Genomic DNA, 23545 nt, shown 5'->3' on the forward strand with positions numbered 1-23545 from the left:
CAGGTGATGGGAATCGGTGGCCCAATTTACACTGCAAAACGGGCGGTGAGAATCGGGGATACAACTTTACACCCTATTCCATTTTCTTTTCGGTTGACATCAATGGTAAAGAAAATCGGGCGGAGTGCAAAACAGGCCCACGATTCACTATCGCCCGTGTTGGGCTACTGCCTGAGACCAATTGCACCCATTCTTTCTCTCTATTTCACTTCTTAATAATTGGTTGTTATATTTAGCATCAGGAATGTTCAGGGTTATATTTCTTCTGATCCCAGGTATGTGTTTACTCTGTATGATCATTTACCTAAAGATGTTGCAATTGCCCTTTAACCAAGTGTTGTTGACCAACTCCGCTCCCTTAGAACAATTTTGATAAAACTTTCCCTGGGTCCCTTCAAGTGAATTATTTAAAACACGATCTCTGGTTGATGAACTTGGGTAGTTCAAAATTGCAGGTAATATTGAACTTGATGATATTGTGGCGCTCTCCCCAAGGCGGACCTGAATCCCTCTGCGTGCCCGCTGGCGGAGTCTCTGAGAATTACCGAGTCAAGCTGTGCGTCCACTCTCCTGGTTTCCCTGAAGCATTGAGCCGACGTTTACCAAATCCTACTCCCCACCACTGGGGTATTGCTAGATTGTATTCGGTTTGCTGAAACCCAGTTAAAATAATATTCTTATTTTCACATACACTTCCCTATCCTAATTTCACTGATTTGGGCGGAGTATTGACTTTGTGCGATGGTTTAAAATGGGCGATATGAAATCGGCAGCTCGTTTTACATCTCTCATGATTTTCATTTCTATTGAAGGCAATTGACAAACAACTGGAGAGATGTAAACCGGGGGCATATTCGCTATCGCCCATTTTATACTATTGTACGAATGTCCTTGTTACTCCCAATGTCTGCCTCGCTCTTGCATCGGGACTTGCATTGGATCCTGGTCCAGCGGACTCATTTCAAGTTAAACCACGGTAGTTGACTCTTTCCACCTCTGAAGGGACCCACTTCCGCTACATTCGGTAATTTCACCCCCTATCGATGTCTACACGTTAAATGGCCCAAAGACTAAGGATCTGTAATAATGGAATTAATTTATCACAACTGATTCAGTTTGTTTCTGTCCGACAAACCATGTTCTCCAGTTAATGAAACATGTGCTCAAAATTAAACCGAGGAAGTCACTATGGAGCGAATTTTAACTTTGGGACATGGTGCAAAATAGGCGACATGGAACTCGCCGACAAATATTCGCCTCACGGATTTTCCCTCTTATTGAAGGCAATGGAAAAGAGAAAATCGGCCGAGGAATACGATGGACGGTCCGTTCAATTCTGCTCATGTATTGAGAGGAGAGGTTGTGTACAACTCATTACAACTATTCATGCTGCCCCTTTACTTGGATAAGACTCCGGGTTTAAACTCGATACAATAAGCAAATGCTACAAGTTTCGCAGTGCTCGATTAATCTATTATGACAAGATGATTAAATAAAGTTGAAAATCAATCAATTGAAGGGCTCAGTGCTCCTCCACAGGTTAATATATTGAATGTTACACAGGAGAAAAAAAATCAAACATTGGAGTTTATTACTCCTCTATTACTGGAATCAGTGAAGGAGATTAAATGCAATAAAATAATCAAACATTGATGGGTTTTTACAATTCCATTTACTGAAACTAAAATGGGCATTAAATATTTTTAAATAATCAAACACGGCTGGGTTTTCTGCAGCTCCTTTTACTGGAAGCGAGATGTGCAATAAATATAATGAAATAAGCAAACACTGGTGAAATTCTACAGATCATTTTAAGTGAGATGGCTATTAAATGTTGCTCTTTTACTGGAAGTGAGATGGGTATTACATGTAATAAAACAATAAAACACAGCTTTCTATCCAATGCTCTTTTTACTGGAAGTGAGGCGGGAGCTGAATATAATAAAATAATTAAACAGTGCGGCGTTTCGACTGTTCCTTTTACTGAAGTGAGATGTGTATTAAATATGATCGAGTAATCAAACATGCTGGGTTTCTACTGCTCCTTTCACTGGAAGTGAGATGAGCATTAAATATAATAAAATAATCAAATATTGCTGGCTTTCGACATCTTTTACTGGAAGTTGAATGGGTACAAAATATTAAAATAAAGCTGGGATTCTCCTGCTCCTTTTACTGGAAGTGAGATGGGTATTAAACATAATAAAATAATCAAACAATGCAGCGTTTCTACAGTTCCTTTTTTGGAAGTGAGATGGTTATTAAACAAACAAACATTACTGGGTTTCTCCTGCTCCTTTTACTGGAAGTGAGATGGGTATTAAATAATCAAACATTGCAGGGATTCACCTGCTTCTCTTACTGGAAGTGAGATGGGTATTAAATAATCAAACATAACTGGTATTCTGCTACCCCTTTTACTGGAAGTGAGATGGGTATTAAATAATCAAACATTACTGGGTTTCACCTGCTCCTTTTACTGGAAGTGAGATGGGTATTAAATAATCAAACATTGCTGCGTTTCTGCTTTACCTTTTATTGGAAATCAGATGGTATTAAATATAACAAATATTAAAATCACTCTAGGTTTCTGCGGCGCCTATTATTTAGAATCATAGAAAGTTACATTCAGGAAGGAGGACATTCTGCCCATCGCGTCCGCGCCGGCTTGATGCAAGCGTAATCCAGTTAGTCACACTCCCGCCCTTTCCCCGTAGCCATGCATTTTTTTTCCTTTCAATTACTTATCCCGTTCCCTTTTGAAAGCCGTGATTGAATCTGCCTCCACCACTCCCTCGTGCATTGCATTCCAGCTCCTAACTCCTCGCTGTGTAAAACGTTTTTCCTCATATCACCTTTGGTTCTTTTGCATATCACCTTAAACCTATGTCCTCTGTTCCTGGACACTTCTGCCAATGGGAACCGTTTCTCTCTCTCTGCTCTTTCTTGATCCTTCATGATTCTGAATACCTCTATCAAATCTCCTTGCAATCATCTCTGTTCCAATGAGAATAACCCCAGCTTCTCCAGTCTATCCACATAACTGAAGTCCCTCATTCCTGGAATCATTCCAATAAATCTCTAACTCTCTTCTGCACCCTTTCGAAGGCCTTCACATCTTTCCTGAAGTGCGGTTCCCAGAACTGGACACAATACTCCAGTTGTGGCCGAACCAGTGTTTTATAAAGGTTCATCATGACTTCCACACTTTTGTACTCTTTGCCTCGACATATAAAGCCAAGGGTTCCGTATGCTTTTTAAACCACTTTCTCAACCTGCCCTTCCACCTTCAACGATTTGTGCACATATGCCCTCAGATCTATCTGTTCCTGTACCCCTTTCAGAGTTGTGCCCTATAATTTATATTGCCTCTCCTAGTTCTTCCTACCGAAATGTATCACTTTGCATGCGTTAAATTTCATCTGCCACGTGTCCGCCCATGACACCAGCCTGTCTATATCCTCTTGAAGTCTATCACTATCCTCCACACTGTTTACGACCCTTCCAAGTTCTGTGTCATCTGCAAATTTTGAAATTGTGCCCTGTACACCCAAGTCCAAGTCATTAACATATATCAAGGGAAGCAGTCATCCCAGCACTGACCCCTGGGGAACACCGCTCTATACCTCCCTCCAGTCCGAAAAACAACCATTCACCACTACTCTGTTTCCTGTCCCTTCGCCAATTATGTATTCATGTTGCTACTGCCCCCTTTATTCCATGGGCCGCAATTTTAATGATAAGCCGACAGTACAGCACTTTATCAAACGCTTTTTCAAAGTCCAGATACACCACATCAACTGCATTGCCTTCATCGACCCTCTCTGATACCTCATCAAAAACCTCTATCAGTTTAGTTATCTAAGAATTGCCTTGCACAAATCCGTGCTGGCTTACACTAATCAATCCACCCTCATCCAAGTGACTGTTAATTCTGTCCTGGATTATCGTTTCTAAAAGTTCCCCCACCACTGAGGTTAAACTGAATGGCCTATGGTTCTGGGTTTATCCTTACACCCTTTTTTGAACAAGGGTGTAACATTTCAGTAAGGCCTTCGATAAAGTCCCCCACAGGAGACTGGTGAAGAAGGTACGAGCCCATGGAATCCAGGGTGCCTTGGCACTTTGGAGACAAAACTGGCTTAGTGGCAGAAGGCAGAGGGTGATGGTCGAAGGTTGTTTTTGTGACTGGAAGCCTGTGGCCAGTGGGGTACCACAGGGATCGGTGCTGGGTCCCTTGCTGTTTGTGGTCTACATTAACGACTTGGATATGAATGTAAAAGGTATGATCAGTAAGTTCGCTGATGATACAAAGATTGGTAGGGTGTTAAATAGCGAGGAGGATAGCCTCAGTCTGCAGGACGATACAGATGGGTTGGTCAGATGGGCGGAACAGTGGCAAATGGAATTTAACCCGGAAAAGTGCGAGGTGATGCACTTTGGAGGGACTAACAAGGCAAGGGAATACACAATGAATGGGAGGACCCGAGGCAAGACAGAGGGTCAGAGGGATCTTGGTGTGCAAGTTCACAGATCCCTGAAGGCGGCGGAACAGGTAGATAAGGTGGTAAAGAAGGCATATGGGATACTTGCCTTTATTAGCCGAGGCATAGAATATAAGAGCAAGGAGGTTATGATGGAGCTGTATAAAACACTGGTTAGGCCACAGCTGGAGTACTGTGTGCAGTTCTGGTCGCCACACTACAGGAAGGATGTGATCGCTTTGGAGAGGGTGCAGAGGAGATTCACCAGGATGTTACCAGGGCTGGAGCGCTTCAGCTATGAAGAGAGACTGGGAAGATTGGGTTTGTTTTCCTTGGAGCAGAGGAGGTTGAGGGGGGACATTATTGAGGTGTACAAAATTATGAGGGGCACAGATAGGATGGATACTAAGGAGCTTTTTCCCTTCGTTGAGGGTTCTATAACAAGGGGACATAGATTCAACGTAAAAGGCGGGAGGTTTAGAGGGGATTTGAGAAAGAACTTTTTCATCCAGAGGGTGGTTGGAGTCTGGAACTCACTGCCTGAAAGGGTTGTGGAGGCAGGAACCCTCACAACATTCAAGAAGCATTTGGATGAGCACTTGAAATGCCATAGCATACAAGGCTACGGACCAAATGCTGGAATATGGGATTAGAGTAGACAGGGCTGATGGCCGGCGCGGACACGATGGGCCGAAGGGCCTCTATCCGTGCTGTATGACTATGACTCTATGATTTGCACTTCTCCAGTCCTCTGGTACAACCCCCGTATGTACAGATGTTTGGAAGATTATGGCCAGTACCTCCACAACTTCCACCCTTACTTCCCTCAGCAACCTCGGATGCATCCCATCCAGACCTGGTGACTTATCTACTTTAATTACAGCCAGCCTGCAAAGTACCTCTTCGTTATCAATTTTAGCCCATCCAGTATCTCAATTATATCTTTCTTTACTGAGACTGTGGCAGCATCTTCTTCCTTGGTAAAGACAGATGCAAAGTACTTATTTAATACCTCAGCCTTCCCCTCTGCCTCCACGAGTAGATCTCCTTTGTGGTCCCTAATCGGCTTCACCCCTCCTCTTACCACCCGTTTACTGTTTTCATGCGTGTAGAAAACTTTTGGATTCCCTTTTATGTTGGCCACCAGTCTATTCTCATACTCTCTCTTTGCCCCTCTTATTTCTATATTCTGCCTGGTTCTCACTTGTTTTATCAACCTGACATCTGTCATACGCCCCTTTTTTCGGTTTCATCTTATTCACTATCTCTTTTGTCATCCAGGGAGCTCTGACTTTAGTTGCCCTACCTTTCTGCCTGATGGGAATGTACCTAGACTGTACCAGAACCATTTCCTCCTTAAAGACTGCCCACAGTTCAATTACAGTTTTGCTTGCTAATCTTTGATTCCAATTTACCCGGGCCAGATCTGTTCTCATCACATTGAAATTGGCCCTCCTCCAATTGAGTATTTTTATTCGGATAGTTGAAGTCCCCAGTTATCACTACTCTATCGCTTTTGCACCTCTCTAATTTCCCTGAAAATTTGCTCCTCTGTATCCTTCCCACTAGCCAATAGAATACACCCAGTAGTGTAATGGCCTCTTGTTTATTTCTTAACTCAAACCAAGTGGATTCTGTCATTGACCGTTCCAGGACATTCTCTCTCTCCAGCACTACAATATTCTCCTTAATCAATACTGCCACCTTTCATTCCCTTCCTTGTATCCAGGAATATTTAGTATTCAATCCTGCCCTTTTTAGAGCCAGGTCTCTATTATAGCCACGACATCGTATTGCCATGTGGCTATTTGTGCCTGCAGCTCACCAACCTTGTTTGCCACGCTTCGTGCGTTTACACACATGAACTGCAAACCAGTCTTCGGCTTTTATTTTACTCTCCCTTGGTCTGATACCACCTAATACTGTACTATTACTTGCTTTAGTGCTATTTTTCTCCCCCAGTCCTTTGTGCACCTTGTTTCTCCTTTCCATTGCTAAATCCTGGTGCCTATCCCCCTGCCAAATTAGTTTAAACCCTTCCCACAGCACGAGCGAACCTCCCCGCGAGGACATTGGTCCCAACTCCGTTGAGGTGCAACCCGTCCGGTCTGTACAGGTCCCACCGTCCCCAGAACTGGTCCCAATGCCCCAGGAATCTGAAGACTTCCCTCCTGCACCATCTCTCCAGCCACTCATTCATCTGCTCTATCCTCCTATTTCTACACTCATTAGCGTGGCACCGGGAGTAATCCGGAGATTACTACCTTTGAGGTCCTGATTCTTAATCTCTTTCCTAACTCCTTAAAATATGCCTGCACGACCTCATCCCTCTTTCTCCCGATGTCCTTGGTACAAATACGAACCACGACCTCTGGCTGTTCACCCTCTCCCCCCAGAATGTTCTGCAGCCAGTGACAGCCTTGACCCTGGCACCAGGGAGGTAACGTACCATCCTGGAATCACGTGTGTCGCCGCAGAAACGCCTGTCTGCTCCCCAAACTATGGGATCCCCTATCACTATTGCTCTCCTGTCATTTCTCCTCCCCCCATCCACCCCAGTACAGCTGAGCCATTCATGATGCTGTAGACCTGGCTCTGGCTGTACTCCGCAGAGGAACCCTCTCCCACACCAGTATTCAGAACAGAATACTCGTTGGAGAGTGAGATGCACTCAGGGGACTCCTGCACTACCTGCCTGGTCCTACTCATCTGTCTTGCGCTCACCCAGTCCCTCTCTGCCTACAATCTCTTAAGCTGCGGGGTGACCACCTCCTGAAACGTGCTATCCACGTAGTTCCCAACCTCGTGGGTACAGTGTAATGACGCCAGTTGGTGCTCAAGTTCCGGAATCCGGAGCTCGAGCTCCAGGGTGACACTTCCTGCACCTGTGGTTGTCCAGGACACGGGAAGCATCCTGGAGTTGCCACATTGCACAGGATGTGCATTCCACGGGTGTGAACTGCCCTGTCATGTCTTGATTTATTAGATTGTTTACTAACCTTATCAACAATAAATTAAAATTTAAAAGCACTCAACACTTGAAGTGAGATGGGTATTAAATATATGAAAATAATCAAAGATTCTTGCTTCCTACAGCTCCTTTTACTGGAAGTTGGTTGGATATAAACGATCATAAAATAATGCTGGGATTCTACTGCTTCATTTGCTGGAAGTGAGATGGGCAATAAAATAAACAAACATTGGTGGGTTCCTACTGCTCCATTTGGTGGAAGTGAGATGGGCAATACATATAATAATTAAACACTGCCGGTTTCTACTGCTCCATTTGGTGGAAGTGAGATGGGCAATACATATAATAATTAAACACTGCCGGTTTCTACTGTTCCATTTGGTGGAAGTGAGATGGGCAATACATATAATAATTAAACACTGCCGGTTTCTACTGTTCCATTTGGTGGAAGTGTGATGGATGTTAAAGATCAAAAAATAAGCCCAGCAAACGGGAGGGGCACCGAAAGCCCAGCAAACGGGAGGGGCACCGAAAGCCCAGCAAACGGGAGGGGCACCGAAAGCCCAGCAACGGGAGGGGCACCGAAAGCCCAGCAAACGGGAGGGGCACCGAAAGCCCAGTAAACGGGAGGGGCACCGACAGCCCAGTAAACAGGAGGTACAATGAAACCGCTCTGAAGCAGCGGAAGTGAATGTCTCACCGTTGTCTGCTCTGCGAAAATGCCCAATTCTCATTTCACGGATCAAGCCATTTTTCGTTGTACGTGGCAGGAAATGGAACATTCTGTGTCTCGGGCCCATTGCACTAATCTATCTGAAATGTCCTGTCAAAGTTATAGAATTGAAAAATAACAACTAACTTCTGATTGGTTGTGTCAGCCAATGTGAGCAGTGAATTACGACGGCCATTCATGCAAAATTCTGTATTTTCACCTGAAATGTGAAGAAATTTAAGACTAAATACTGCTTAAAACTCTCCCTTTTATCAAACTGTGAATGTTTCCAATCCATCACTATCTATCCAGATGCGCCCACACTGTTTGTAACCCGTTTGGTTGCACAATGTTGGATGTTGACAGTGGGAGACAAGAACTTCAGTCTCTATTTCTTATTCTTTATTTAATTAACAGATATGAGACCTGGTACATCTGACAGCTGCTTATTAATTATAGACAGATCACTGAGTTGTACATGCAAGTAATGTGTCTGTGTACCCACACTTGTGATCCATCGGGGTGGTCAGAACTGACTGCTCATCAGGCAGTTTGCAGTCTTTAGTGTAACTTACTCGAACGTGCAGTCATATTTATACATCTGGATGGTTAGTTTCTAAGCAATGCCACTTGCTTTGCACCAATAACTCTAAGACTATTATCATGTGATTGTTGTGTGTCTTATCCAACAGCACTAGTAAATGGCAACGTTGCGCCACATACACTTCATCCTGGCTGGAATGTAGGTTACTCCAGCTGGAATGTGAATGGCTCCATCTCTTATCACTGGGGATAAGATAATCTTGCACGGCTGTTACCGTGCACCCTTTTCTCAGTATATTAGCAATTTAAACCCAGACATGCTGTCTTCAAACTAAGTCACATTTCTTCACAAAGATCATTTAAATGAATTCTGCCATTCTTTTTTAAATTGCCTTAGACTGACACATCTAAAATGCTTAGCTTTGGCCGAATCTAAACTATATTAGACTCCATCACACAGAATAAATTCACAATACACAGATACGAGTACTAACTTCTGTATTGTTAAGTTATTGTTACCCACTTCCCACTAGATGTTCGGAGCCTTCTGGCGAATCACGCCCATGTCCCCCTGTGATTTCTAAACTTCCTCCTTCACTGTAGCCCTTTGCACTAATTATCCGTGATGGTCTTTGACTTTGCCAAGCTGTTAACATATTATATTGTACATTATCCGACACAAAGTTATCGGAGTTTGTACCTGAACAGATTACTCCAACATCTCGCTGGTGTCCGCAGTTAGGCGGACCAATAACAGGCCCTGACCCTTCTCCAAAGTGAGCATCAAGCGGCGCTGCTATCCCAGAGCCACAGCCCAGCTCTTCACAAACAGCTTCGGCATTCGGTAAGTCCCAGGACTGATCACCACAAACTGTCCTCCAGGTTCCACTCCAGTTAATCTCCAATCTCCCCGCACAGGGACTGCCTCCATTCACCAGTCTGGGCTTGGACCTTCCTGGGAATTGTACAGGGAGTATTTTAAGGCTTTATATTAAAATGTGTTGAGAGTTTGAGGGGAAGTGTTCATGTTATCAGTTTCTATCTTATCGCCGTGTATCTTGTGAACGATTTATTTTAAAAAGAGAGTCCCATCTATTTTGAAATTGTCATCTGGACCTTGTAAAATTTAGTCCAAGGGCCACAGCATAATCGGCATTGAGACAGTCAAAGGTTTAGGGAATCAATACTAAAATGTTTCTGTCACAAACGAGAGGATCAGTATCATTATTGTGGGCAGGTTAGGCGTTTAACTCACTCACACTGACGGATCTTTCAGAATATCGATAAGTGAGAAGAGTCAAACTGAATCGTGAGATATGAAGTAATCAGATTCGGAAAAAAATCAAGACAGAGATGGATAAAGACCTGAAGAAAAATGGACAGAGATGTATGAGATATCCAGATCCATCATGGTGGTCTTTCCGGTCCTGTGCATCCCTGTGTACTTAATTGTAGGGAGAGAGTTATTCCAAAATAGTCTTTCGAGAACATTAATAGTCCATTCACAGACAATTCATAAGCCTCTATCGGCATTTTTCAGGGACGGTTATTTTGCGCTCAGCAAGATCCTACAACTAGCAAATGGTGTAAATTGTCAATTAATCTGTCTTGATGGTGGCCATCCCAAAACTAGGGGCCACGATTCCAGGAGAATTCCCCATTCATGTTCAAGTAGATCCGTGGGAGTGTGTTTATCTTTGGAACTGTTTTACTGCTTTTTTTAACTCTTGTCTGAGATTTTGTCTTTATTGGCTTTTTCAATATTCATGGAAGTATCAAAAAAATAGGAAATGCAGGACGCTGAGGGACCTTACTGTTCAGTTTCCATCACTGCTGCCCGCAGTAACTGCGGACCCATTGCACAGTCTCCCCCCGAAGCTAAGAAGCCTCCTTCCCAGTCTCAGCTTCAGAGTCTGTCTAAAATCTCAGATCTCACATCAGGCGATGAGCGCAGGGGCACAGCCGGGCTCACGGCGCATGCCCGGTAGCGGCTAATGGGTTGAGAATGTCGAGTTGGATTGAGATTGGGACATTTCCAGCGGTTCGGATCATTCACCGCGGATCTGGGTCAAATCTCAATGGGAACTTGCTCTGTCTGCTTTGTAAATGTGCCGAGTATCAGGTATTTACTGCTCCCGGTGGGGGGTGTTTATTAAATATAATAATTGTGATATTATAACACACACAATGATCTAATATTAATAATACAACATTAATAATAATCTGAGAATACTGGAATTATCATTTCACTTTCCGGGTACGGACAGTCCCGGATTATTTTACTCTCGCTTTTCCCGGAAACTGTCAGACCCGGCCAGAGATGAGAGACAGAAGGAAGATTTTTACCTGAGCAGATGACGCCGGCATCATAGGAGTGTGACGTGGAGCGGTGATACCATGGATATGAATCACAGTCCCGCAGAGCGGCCTCGGTCCCGCCGCACTGAACATCCCACGTCACAATGGGTCCGGACCCTTCCCCAAAGTGAGCCCAGCCCGGTGCTGATAGCGCGGCCCCGCAGCCCAGCTCCCGACACACGACAGCGGCGTCCCGCAGGTCCCAGAGAGAGTCCAACACAGTCCCCCACTGTCCTCTGTAGTGAATCTCCACTCTCCCAGCGCACGGACTGTCGCCATTCACCAGTCTCAGCTTCACAGTCTCTGTAAAATATCAGAAATAACATCAAGCGGTTACAATGTATTAAACTCCCACTCTCCCAGTGCGCGGACTGTCCCCATTCACCAGTCCGCCAGTCTGTAAGCACCAAGCGGTTACAACGTATTAAACCCCAGTCACCGGGAGATTCCCAGCCTCAGAGCGGCTCCCAAGGGGCAGAAAGGCGATGGGCTCAGAATGGATTTCAGTCTGAAGAGGTCAGCAGATGGCCGTGGCTTCAATGTTCAGCTGTCCTTTATGCTCAGAACTGATTGGCCAAGCGTAAGGAGAGCCCAGCTCCAGTAAGGATTGGAAGACGTTTTGCTCCCGGAGCCAATGGAGAAAGAGGCGGGGCTGGGTGGTCATGTGATCCCCATGGGCTCGGTTCCATCGAGTTCCATCGAAATTACAGCGCAGACACAGGCCATTTGGCCCAACGGGTCTCTGCCGGTGTTTAAGCTCCACACGAGCTTCCACCCTCCCGACTTCATCTCACCCTATCAGCATATCCTTCTATTCCTTTCTCTCTCATCTGCTTATCAAGCTTCCCCTTAAATGCATCTATTCTATTCACCTCAACAGAGAATCTGAAATAAAGGGCGATTACCTGACTGGTGAGCCTGACTGTTCCCAGGTCTGCCTGAAATGAAACATTGAGAATTAGAGTTCGCTCGGGCAAGAAATGAATGAAAATATCGGAAACAAAAGTTAAAATACAACAAACTGTGAGTAAATATTCTCATCACTTTGTGTAAGAAATGATTTCATCTGTTCTTCATTCCTTATAAAACCGCAAACACAGTCTGTTTAACACTGTCACATTTGTAACGTGCCTACAATTTATCCAGAAAATTAGTACACACACGCACAAACACACACAGACATAAAGATACCCACACAGACATACACAAAGACACACAGGCACACACACATAACCACACACACACTCACATGCATATATATATCCAGCACTGACAACTGGATATGTTTTTCTGACCCATTTTCAAACTGAACAAGACCCATTAACCCGACTCCTTTGTTTCCTGTCTGACAGCCAATGGTCTATCCATTCTGCTCCGTCTCCTCCTGTATCATACACTTATTTTACATTCCTTCTTGAAATCCACATCACTTCCATTGTCTATATAACCTGTACAATCAGTGACATCTCCTAAAGCCTCCATTAAATTTGTTGACAAATATCTGCCTTTAGTAATCTTGTCAAGGCAGATTTGATTATTTCAGGTATATCTCACTGGTCACCGAGCTCAACTCGAATTATCGTGGACGGAGGGGATAGGGTCAGAAATATTGTGTGTTATTTAACACTGTACAATGATTGCTCTGGTCGACGTGTAACACATGGAGAATAATTCCGCTGATCATTATGTGTACCGAGGACTTACATTGATCTCAGGATGTGCACAATGCGGGACCTGGCCCATTTATGACCCATGTGCAGGTGTCCTGAGGAGGCGGTGGTGATGGGCCCACTCCTTGTGGAGACGGTGCCCTGACCATTTATTACCCATGTGTTGGTGTCCTGAGGAGGCGGTGGTGATGGGGCCCACTCTTTGTGGTGACCGTGCTCTGACCATTTATTACCCGTGTGTAGGTGTCCAGAGAAGGTGATGGTGATGGGCCCGCTCCTTGTGGTCACGGTGCTCTGACCATTTATTACCCTTGTGTAGTTGCCGTGAGAAGGCGGTGGTGATGAGCCCACTCCTTGTGGTAAGGGTGCTCTGATAATTTATTACCCGTGTGTCGGTGTCCTGAGAAGGCGGTGGTGATGGGGCCCGCTCCTTGTGGTGACGGTGCTCTGATCATTTATTACCCGTGTGTAGGTGTCCTGAAAAGTCGGTGGTGATGGGGCCCGCTCCTTGTGGTGATATAGGATCACAGGAATATAGGAACAGGAATAGACGATTTAGCCCCACGATCCTGTTCCCCCGTTCAATGAGGTCATGGCTGATCTGTGGCCTAACTCCATATACCCGCCTAAGCCTCACATCAATAATACCTTTGATTAACAAAAATCTATCAATCTCAGATTTGAAATTAACAATTAAGCTAGCTTCAACTGTCATTTGCGGAAGAGAGTTCCAAACTTCTATCACCTTTTGCGTCCGGAAGTACTTTCCAAATTCACTCCTGAAAGTCCTGGCTCTATTTTTTTAGGCTATGTCCACCAGCCCTACAATCACCAAGCAGCAGAAATAGTTTATGTCGATCTACCCTATCAGTTCCCCTTAATATCTTGGAAACTTCAATCAAATCACCCCTTAATCTTCTGAATTGCAGGGAAATCTAGTTTGTGTAATCTCGCCTCGCAATTTAACCATTAGAGTCCAGGCATCATTCAAGTAAATCTATGCTGCACTCCCTCCAAGGGCAATATATCTTTCCTAAGGTGCAGTGCACAAAACTGAACATGGTAATTAATGTGTGGCCTAATCAGTGCTTTGTATAGCGCCTTTAATGTAGTAAAACGCCCCAACGTGGAGGACACAATATCATTGGAGAGATTGGGAGCAGGTCAACACAATGTCTATAATATATAATCGAGAGAATAGAAAGACACCCGGAATTCTGGAGGACACAATATCATCGGGTAGATTGGGAGCAGGTCGACATACTATCCAGCAAATATCGCCAAAAGAATAGAAAGTCATGAATGATATTGTGCCTCACAGATCTCCCAGTGACATGTTATTCTCTTGGTGATATATTATAGTCTCAAGACAAGGGGTCGGCCATTTAGGACTGAGATGAGAAAAAAATCTTCACTGAGAGGGTTGTGAACCTTTAGCATTCTCTTCCCCAGAGGGCTGTGGATGCTCAGTCTTTGAGTATATTCAAGGCTGAGATCGATGGATATTTGGACACGAAGGGAATCAAGGGATATGGTGATAGGGCGGGAAAGTGGACTTGAGGTACAAGATCAGCCATGATTTTAATGAATGGCGGAGCAGGCTCGAGGTGCCGTAAGGCCTACTCCTGCTCCTATTTCTTATGTTCTTCTTACAGTGTGACACCGATTCCTGTCCTCTGCTGTGCTTGCCGAGAATTCTTGAATGATAGCCAGTTTCCCAAACATAATCTCACTGTTGTCTTTCTGTACCCGGTTCTGTAATGTAAACTGTGCACGACCTGCTTCCACCCCAGTAGTGCCTCACAGTCCTTAACAACACTCACCTGATAATAGTCAGTGTCCCACAAATTCCCCTTGTCTTGGTATCCATTGATAGGTTAGTGGGATAATCTTTCACTATTTTCACTCCTGCCTCAGCTGATCCACTGCTGAAATCCTCATCCATGCCTTTGTTACCTCCAGACTGGACTATTCCAATGGTCTCCTGGCCGGCTTCCCATCTTCCACCCTCCATAAACTTGAGCTGATCCAAATCTCTGCTGCCCCTATCCTAACTCGCACCAAGCCCCCTTCTCACATCACCCCTGTGCTCGATGACCTACATTGATTCCTGGTCCGGGAATGCCTCGATTGTAAAATTCTCATCCTTGTTTTCAAATCCCTCAATGGCCCCGCCCCTCCCTATCTCTAGCCTCCTCCAACCCTACAACCCTCCGAGATCTCTGAACTCCTCCAATTCTTGCATCTTGAGCATCCCCGATTTTAATCGCTCCACCGTTGGTGGCCGTGCCTTCAGTTACCTAGAACTTAAGCTCTGGAATTCCCTCCCTAAATCTTCCACCTCTCTAACTCTCTCTCCTCCTTTAAGACGCTCCTTAAAACCTACTTCATCACCTGTCCTATTTTCTCCATATGTAGCTCAGTGTCAAAGTTTGTTTCATTACAGTCCTTTGAAGAACCTTGGGACGTTTTACTACGTTAACCGCGCTATATAAATGCAAGTTGTTATTATTTACTCGCTTAAGAACGTTCACAACCTGAATACTTCTTATATTGCAGTGGTTCATAAAGAATTCCTACCACCACCTTCACAGGACAGCTAGGGATCGGCAGCAAATGACCTCAGAACACCGTCACCACATGGACTGGAGGGCTCAAGAAGAACGCACGTTACCACCTTCTCAAGACAGACAGACAATAAATGACCTCAGAACACCACCACCACATGGACTGGAGGGTTCAAGAAAATCGCCCGTCACCACCTTCTGAGGACACATGGACAGTGATACCCATATCCCAAGAATCAATAAAAGCAATCTACAACAACAACAACTTGCATTTATATAGCGCCTTTAACATAGTAAAACGTCCCAAGGTCCTTCACAGGGGCGTAATCAAACAAAATTTCACACCATGCCAAATAAGGAGATATCAGGATAGATGACCAAAAGGTTGGTCAAAAAGGTAGCTTTTAATGAGCGCCTTAAAGGAGGAGAGAGAGGTGAAGAGGTTTAGAAAGGGAATTCCAGTGCTTAAGGTCGAGGGAGCTGGAGGCACGGCCGCCAATGGTGGAGGAATTAAAATCGGGGATGCGCAAGAGGTAAGATTTGGAGGACAACCGAGACTGCCAAGACCGTCCATTGGTCGATGGGCTGAATGGCCTCCTCCTGCGCTGTCCCTCCTGTGATCCTATGATCAAAGTTACGTCGGATAAATGTTCAGTCTTTTCCTTTTCTCAGACGGTACTATTTCCCATTCATCTGCATAACTCTCAACCTGCTGATTCCTCCAATATCTCCTGTATCCTTCCTCACAGTTTCCAATCCGCTCTCATTTGTTTTTTTTTAAATGTTGAATCTAATTCCCTGTGAACCCATGTCCAAATCATTGATCTATACCGAGAGTATATCGACTATCCCAACGGTCTCATGATCGGCCTGACATTCTCCAATCTCTGTAAACTTCAGCTGATCCAAAACTCTGCTGCTGGTATCCTATCTCGCACCAAGTCCCGCTCACCCTTCACCCCTGCCCTCACTGACCTACATTGGCTACAACGCCGCAAATTTCAATGGTCGCACAAAACTCCACTAATGCCCTCCTGATGTTTAAAGCAATGAGCTTGGTGCGAAATTGTTAAGTTAATTGCAAACGTTATATTTCAGTCAGTTTGCTCTTGAATCACAACAACAGTAAAATACAATTCTTAATATAATTATAAAGAAACTGGAAAGACATGAACTAAAAGAGCAGAAGTTGGGGATATTTTGGTTCGGGAATTTAACTTCCTGAATGAGATACAAAGCCGCGCTCTTTTTCAGTTCATTGAATTGAACTATAGGGGTGATTTATGGATTATAAAATATAGTCAATACAGAGTGTTTATAAAATCATTCCTCCCATGACAGATTATTAAGTATGTCAATAATCAAAACAATAATTAAATACTAAAATATTTCAGGTTCAATTTGACAACTTTCAAAATTAGAAGAGTCCCTGCTGGATTTCCGAAGCAAATGAAGTTAAAACATTAATTGTAGCTGGTTCCAGTAATTGAACTTGACCGTTAACATGTCGCGATCCACCAATTATTAGTCGTATTATTATTACTGAAACACTTAACTTTACTTGAAATGTAAGATTATCGCCGAGAGATATCCGCTATTAGAAACTGTTAAGCCGTTGGGTTGAGATGCCTCAGTCTGGGTAGAACAGGTTAAAAACTCTATGAAATCATTGGACGGGGGGGGGGGGGGGCGGGCGGCGGGGGAGGTCACACCAAACAATCCAGAATCTGCGGTGAACAGCGCAAACAGTAATTTCCAACACAATAATTCTATAAACATTAACTAATCCCTGAATAAACGATACCACGCTTAGAAAATAACCAAACATGCAGCGAATATTTACAAGACCGGGGAAAAATTGCTCCGGTCGCGACCTGTCGAAGATAAATACACAAATGAGTTTAATATTTGTTACACAAAGGAACCAGAGTATAGAACACGTGGAAGGAGATTGAGAAACAGGTCCCGATATCTCATTAAACACATGATACTGTATAAAAATATGGGGCATGTGGAAGGAGCTTGAGAAACATTAATTGCTTCATCATACTGTCCATATAAACAGATGAAATATAAATTTAATTTGAAAATGTCATACATTTTAATATTATCATTAAGTAAAGCAACATAGTCGCACAGCAAAGCTCCGGCAGAGTGAGGAAGTTCCAGTAATTTAGAGAGTGTACTTAGTATTAATAATTATTAAAGGAAACAATATTGGTTCCACCTCCATTTAATATTTAATTAAACAATATATATATTCCTTCACCAACACTCTAATGTTGAACAAAATGTTTAAAATATGTTTATTTCAATTCGTTGTACCATACGGGGGTCAGACATCGCTTCAACTAAGAAATATCGGGGACAGAAATGTCTGTGTGGGATCAGTCGGCAGTTGGTGCAGCTTTGACTGGTGTTCTACACTCAGTGAGTTAACTGACACCCCAGACTCCGATACTCTCTATTCTAACAGTGATGTGGAGATGCCGGTGATGGACTGGGGTGGACAAATGTAAGGAATCTTACAACACCAGGTTATAGTCCAACAATTTTATTTTAAAATCAAATTTATTTTATTTATTTTAAAATCAAATTTATTTATTTATTTTAAAATAAAATTGTTGGACTATAACCTGGTGTTGTAAGATTCCTTACATTTATTCTAACAGTGACCGCGCTCTACTTCGAACAGGCTCAGTTTAAATAGTCCGATTAGAATTTCAACTCCAGTCTGCTCTGTCTGTACAAGAGTCGCAGGAGATAAAATTAAACAAACTGCCGCCGGATTTGGTTTAATTTCGGTTTTAAATCTAAGTTTGACACAAATGCCCTCCGGTAATTTAAACTAGTTGTTAATCAGATCTAAAATATTCTCAACATGTTCACTGTCACCGACAGAAATGGAGGATTGTTGTCGACTTGAAGCAGATGCAACATAAAATCAGACAACCAAAAATGTGCATTGAACAAGAATTGTACAATTTAAAGTAGGCTTTTTAATCTACACACCACACAATCACATTCAAAGACAAATTTGAATAAAATATGCACGCTTTTTATAAATTAGTTTTCATGAGCATGAGACTTGTGGAAATGATTCAGCGAGTAAAGTACATTTTAAGTTTTTTCTTTGATTTTTGCTTTGCAATCAACGCTCTTTAAATCACCAACAGAAACAGTATTTTAGTATTCAATCAGTTTCATAAAATAAAATGAGATTTACCCTAATACTTAAACTAAACACACAATGTATCTGACAAAGGTACGAGAACATTTCCCCGTCTATAAACCAACATTTCTTATTGATACAGATTAATAAATATAATCAAACATTCACTGGAAACAGCGAGAAACTGAACTAAGTCATCGACCGGCAAACTTAAAAAAAGTATCGAGCATGTGGGAGGTGACTGAGAAACAATTCCTGAAGTCTCATTAAACTGTACAGGGCACTGTGTAAAAAGTAAGGGGCATGTGGAGGGAGATCAAGAAACATTAATTACAAGACACTGTCTATCCGAATTCACAAATAGAAAGAATGATTTGATATAAAAAGGTTCTAATTTTGAAGATAATCGCAAACTAAAGAAAATTACTCACACAGCAAATGGCCCGGAGATTTAGAAACTTCGTTATTATTTTCTGGAGCGTGCACTTTATAATAATTACACTAATAATTAATATTAATTGTAACAGTCTTGGTTTTATCTCCATTTAATATTTCATTACACAATATTTATAGACCTTGTCCAACTCTCTAATGTTGAACAAACTGTTTAAAACAATTTTAGTTCAATTCTCTGTATCACACGCGGGTCAGACAGCGCTTCTGCTGAGAAATATCAGGGACAGAAATGTCTGTGTGGGATCAGTCGGCAGTAGGTGCAGCTTTGACTGGTGTTCTACACTCAGTGAGTTAACTGACACCCCAGACTCCGATACTCTCTATTCTAACAGTGACCGCGCTCTACTTCTGACAGGCTCAGTTTAAATAGTCCGATTAGAATTTCAACTCCAGTCTGCTCTGTCTGTACAAGCACCGCAGGGGACAAAATTATAAAACTGCCGCCTTATTTTCATTTAATTTCGGTTTGAAATCTAAGTTTGACGCAAATCCCTACAGTAATTTAATCTAGGTGTTAATCAGATCTAAAATATGCTCAACACGTTAACTGACACCGAAAGAAATGAAGAGATGTTCTCGATTTGAAGCAGATAGAAATAACATCAGATAAATAACCAAAAGTATGCATTGAACAAAAATTCTACAATTTCAATTATACTTTTCAATTTTCATATTACACGATCGCTTTCAATGACAAATGTTGAATAAAATGTGCAGCTTGTCTTCAAATTAGTTTTTATGAGCAAACTATTTGTGAAAATGATTCAGGGAGTAAAATAAATGTCATGTTTTTCTCTGTTTTATGCTTTGCAATCAACGCCCTTTAAATCACCGACAAAAACAGTATTTTAGTTTCCAATCAGTTTGATACAATGAAATTAGATTTACGCTCATACTTAAATTAAACGCATAACCTAACTAATAACAGTGCGAGAACGTTTCCCTGTCTGTAAATCAGCATTTCTTATTGATATTGTTTAATAAATTTACAGATCAAGGAACATTACTTACAAGAAGAAACTGCACATCCAAATGCATCAAATAGAAAGCTTAATTTGATATAAAAGGTTTATAATTTTGAAGATACTCGTTAACTAAACAAGAATACTCACACAGCATATACTTGGAGATTTAGGACCTATAAATAACATTATTGTTCGGAGAATGTACTTTATAATAATTATACCTATAATTAATACTAATTGAATCAGTATTGGTTCCATTTCTAGTTAATATTTAATTATACAGTATTTACAATCCTTGTCCATAACTCTAATGTTGAACAAACTGTTTAAAATATGTTTTATTCAATTCTCTCTATCACACAGCGCTTCTACTGAGAAATATCGGGGTCAGAACTGTCTGTGTGGGATCAGTCGGCAGTAGGTGCAGCTTTGACTGGTGTTCTACACTCAGTGAGTTAACTTACAGCCTAGATTCCGATACTCTCTATTCTAACAGTGATTGCGCTCTCCTTCTAACAGGCTCAGTTTAAATAGTCCGATTAGAATTTCAACTCCAGTCTGCTCTGTCTGTACAAGAGCCGCAGGGGACAAAATAAAACAAACTGCCGCCGTATTTGTGTTCGATTTCGGTTTTAAATCTATGTTTGATCCACATCTGCTCAGAGAATTAAAGTAAGTGTTAATCAGATCTTAAATATTCTGAACATAGTTACTGATACCGACAGAAGTGGAGAATTGTTCCCTATTTGAAGTTGATGGAATTCAAACTCAGACAATCAAAATATGTATTAAATGAAAATTCAACAAATTATTTAAACCATCTCAATGTTCACTTGATACGATCACATTGAATCACACATTTGAAAAAAATATACCCGTTTTCTTCAAATTGGATTTGATCAGCACGCGATTTTTCAAAATGATTCAGCGAGTGAAATACATTTCATGTTTTTCTCTGTTCTATGATGTGCAGTAAATGCTCTTTAAATTATCTACAAAAGCTGGATTTAATATCCAATCAGTTTTATAAAATTAAAAAAAGAAATTTACGGAAATTACATTTGTCAAACGCATAACCTATCTGATAACAGAGCGAGAACCTTTCCCTATCTGTAAGGCAGCCTTTGTTATTGATAGAGATTAATAAATATAATCAAACACAGACTGGAAAGAGTGAGAAACCGAACGGAGTCACCGAGCGACAAACTCAGCAAAAAATATCGTGCAGGTAGAAGGAGACTGAGGAACAAGTCCCGATATCTCATTACACTCTACAGGACACTGTGTAAAAAGTATGGAACATGTGGAAGGAGATTATAAAACATTAATTACGACATGACACTTTACATAGCACTGTATGAAATGGAAAGCTTAATTTAATATAAAAGTTAGAATTTTGAAGATATCACTAACTAAACAAAAATTCTGATACTGCAAATCCACCGGAGATTTAGGATCTTCAGTAACATCATTTGTGGAGACTGTACTTAATAATAATACTAACTATTAATACTAGTTGAAACAATATTGGATCTATCTCTAGTTAATATTTAATTATACAATATTTATAGTCCTTGTCCGACACTGTAATGCGGAACAAACTAGTCAAAATATTTTAGTTCAATTCTCTGTATCACACGGGGGTCAGACAGCGCTTCTACTGAGAAATACCCAGGACAGAAATGTCTGTGTGGATCAGTCGGCAGTCGGTGCAGCTTTGACTGGTGTTCTACACTCAGTGAGTTAACTTACACCCCAGACTCCGATACTCTCTATTCTAACAATGACCGCGCTCTACTTCTAACAGGCTCAGTTTAAATAGTCCGATTAGAATTTCAACTCCAGTCTGCTCTGTCTGTACAAGAGCTGCAGATGAAAGGCCTTTGAGAAACAAGCCCCGATTTCTCAGTAAACTCCACGTGACACTATTACAATTCAAGAAAACAACATTTCCTTTCCACATCACCTCAATGTGTTCGGTAGTAAAGATCAATAATTATATTAATGAGGCAGATAGTTTAATAATAACCACCGTATCAATAGATAACCGAATACTTTCAATGATCAATAACTCACAGTTCAGAACCTATAGTAGAAATAGGGTCAGGAAGGGCCGCAGCATCGTCCCGGGAGCCGCTTACACCGATGGGACCCGAACATTAACCGAACTGTTCGCAGATACCGAGCGGTCCCTCCAGCACCTCCCGACTGATCTGGGAGTTAATTCGTTCACAACAGTTTGTACAGAAACCAATGTTTCCTTCCAACTAAACAACAGATTTTAATCAGGTGTGAAGCGTGAATTGCAGTCCGGTAAAATCCTCCAATGAGAAGTAAGCTGCCCATTTCTAGATACAATGAGCCCAGGTTCCACCCACCGCCTTCTCCTGAGAGACCAATGGCCTGTGTGAGTCTGAAAAGGAAACCAGTCACGGACCGAGCATTGTGATGATGCAAAATATCGGAATAACCGGGGGAGGGGTGGTGGAAACTGATGGAAAACCGAGGAAGGAGTTTTCTTGGACTCAAATCCATTTCACCGATCATCATTTCACCGATCATCATTTCACCGATCATCATTTCATTGATCATCATTTCACCGATCATCATTTCATTGATCATCATTTCACCGATCATCATTTCAGCGATCATCACTTCATTGATCATCATTTCATTGATCATCATTTCACCGATCATCATTTCATTGATCGTCATTCACTGATCATCTTTTCATTGATCATCATTCACTGATCATCTTTTCAACTATCATCATTTCACCGATCATCATTTCACCGATCATCATTTCATCGATCATCATTTCACTGATCATCATTGAACCGATCGTCATTTCACCAATCGTCATTTCATCGATCATCATTTCACTGGTTATCATTTCACTGATTATCATTTCACTGATTATCATTTCACTGATTATCATTTACTGATCATCATTTCACTGATCATCATTTCACCGGTCATCATTTCACTGACCTTCTAAATTGACTTTCCCAGTAAAACGAGGAGAATGTCAGTTCCATGAAGGCCCCGAGCCGGGAGATTCCCGAGTCCAGCCGGTCACCATCCCACTGATAGTCGGCACCAGCCGGGCTACAGCTGGACCGATAACCCCATTGGGACAGGGCCCGAGCAGCAACGGGTCAATTCACACATTACAGCAGCAGTTGATTTAAATTATAACATATTGAGATCATTCTATGTACCAAGTTAATAAGAAATCATTCCCCAATCCAAACAATTATCCTGATTGTTATCCACCCCGTGAAGATCCCTCCCTCCATCACACCAACTGAAGCTGGAGCTTGTCTGTGACCGGAATCAGAATGGTGCTGTCACTCAGTGGCCGCCGCGGGAACTGCATCTATACATATCTCACACTGCGCAGCCTCAGTCTCTGGCCCGGGAACTGCAGCTGCACACATCTCACACTGAGCAGAGTTTCAGTCTCTGTCCCCGGGAACTGCAGCTGTACATATCTCAGACTGAGCAGTTTCTGTCTCTGCCCCGGGAACGGAGTCTTGGATTCAGACAGAACTCTCACCTGTAATGTGATGGACAGACACGATAGAGTTTGGAACAACACTGGAATCAGAACAAATCTCCCCTAAAATGTGATGGACAGAAACTAA

This window comes from Heptranchias perlo, chromosome 20 (genome assembly GCF_035084215.1).
Source record: "Heptranchias perlo isolate sHepPer1 chromosome 20, sHepPer1.hap1, whole genome shotgun sequence".
Taxonomy (NCBI): domain Eukaryota; kingdom Metazoa; phylum Chordata; class Chondrichthyes; order Hexanchiformes; family Hexanchidae; genus Heptranchias; species Heptranchias perlo.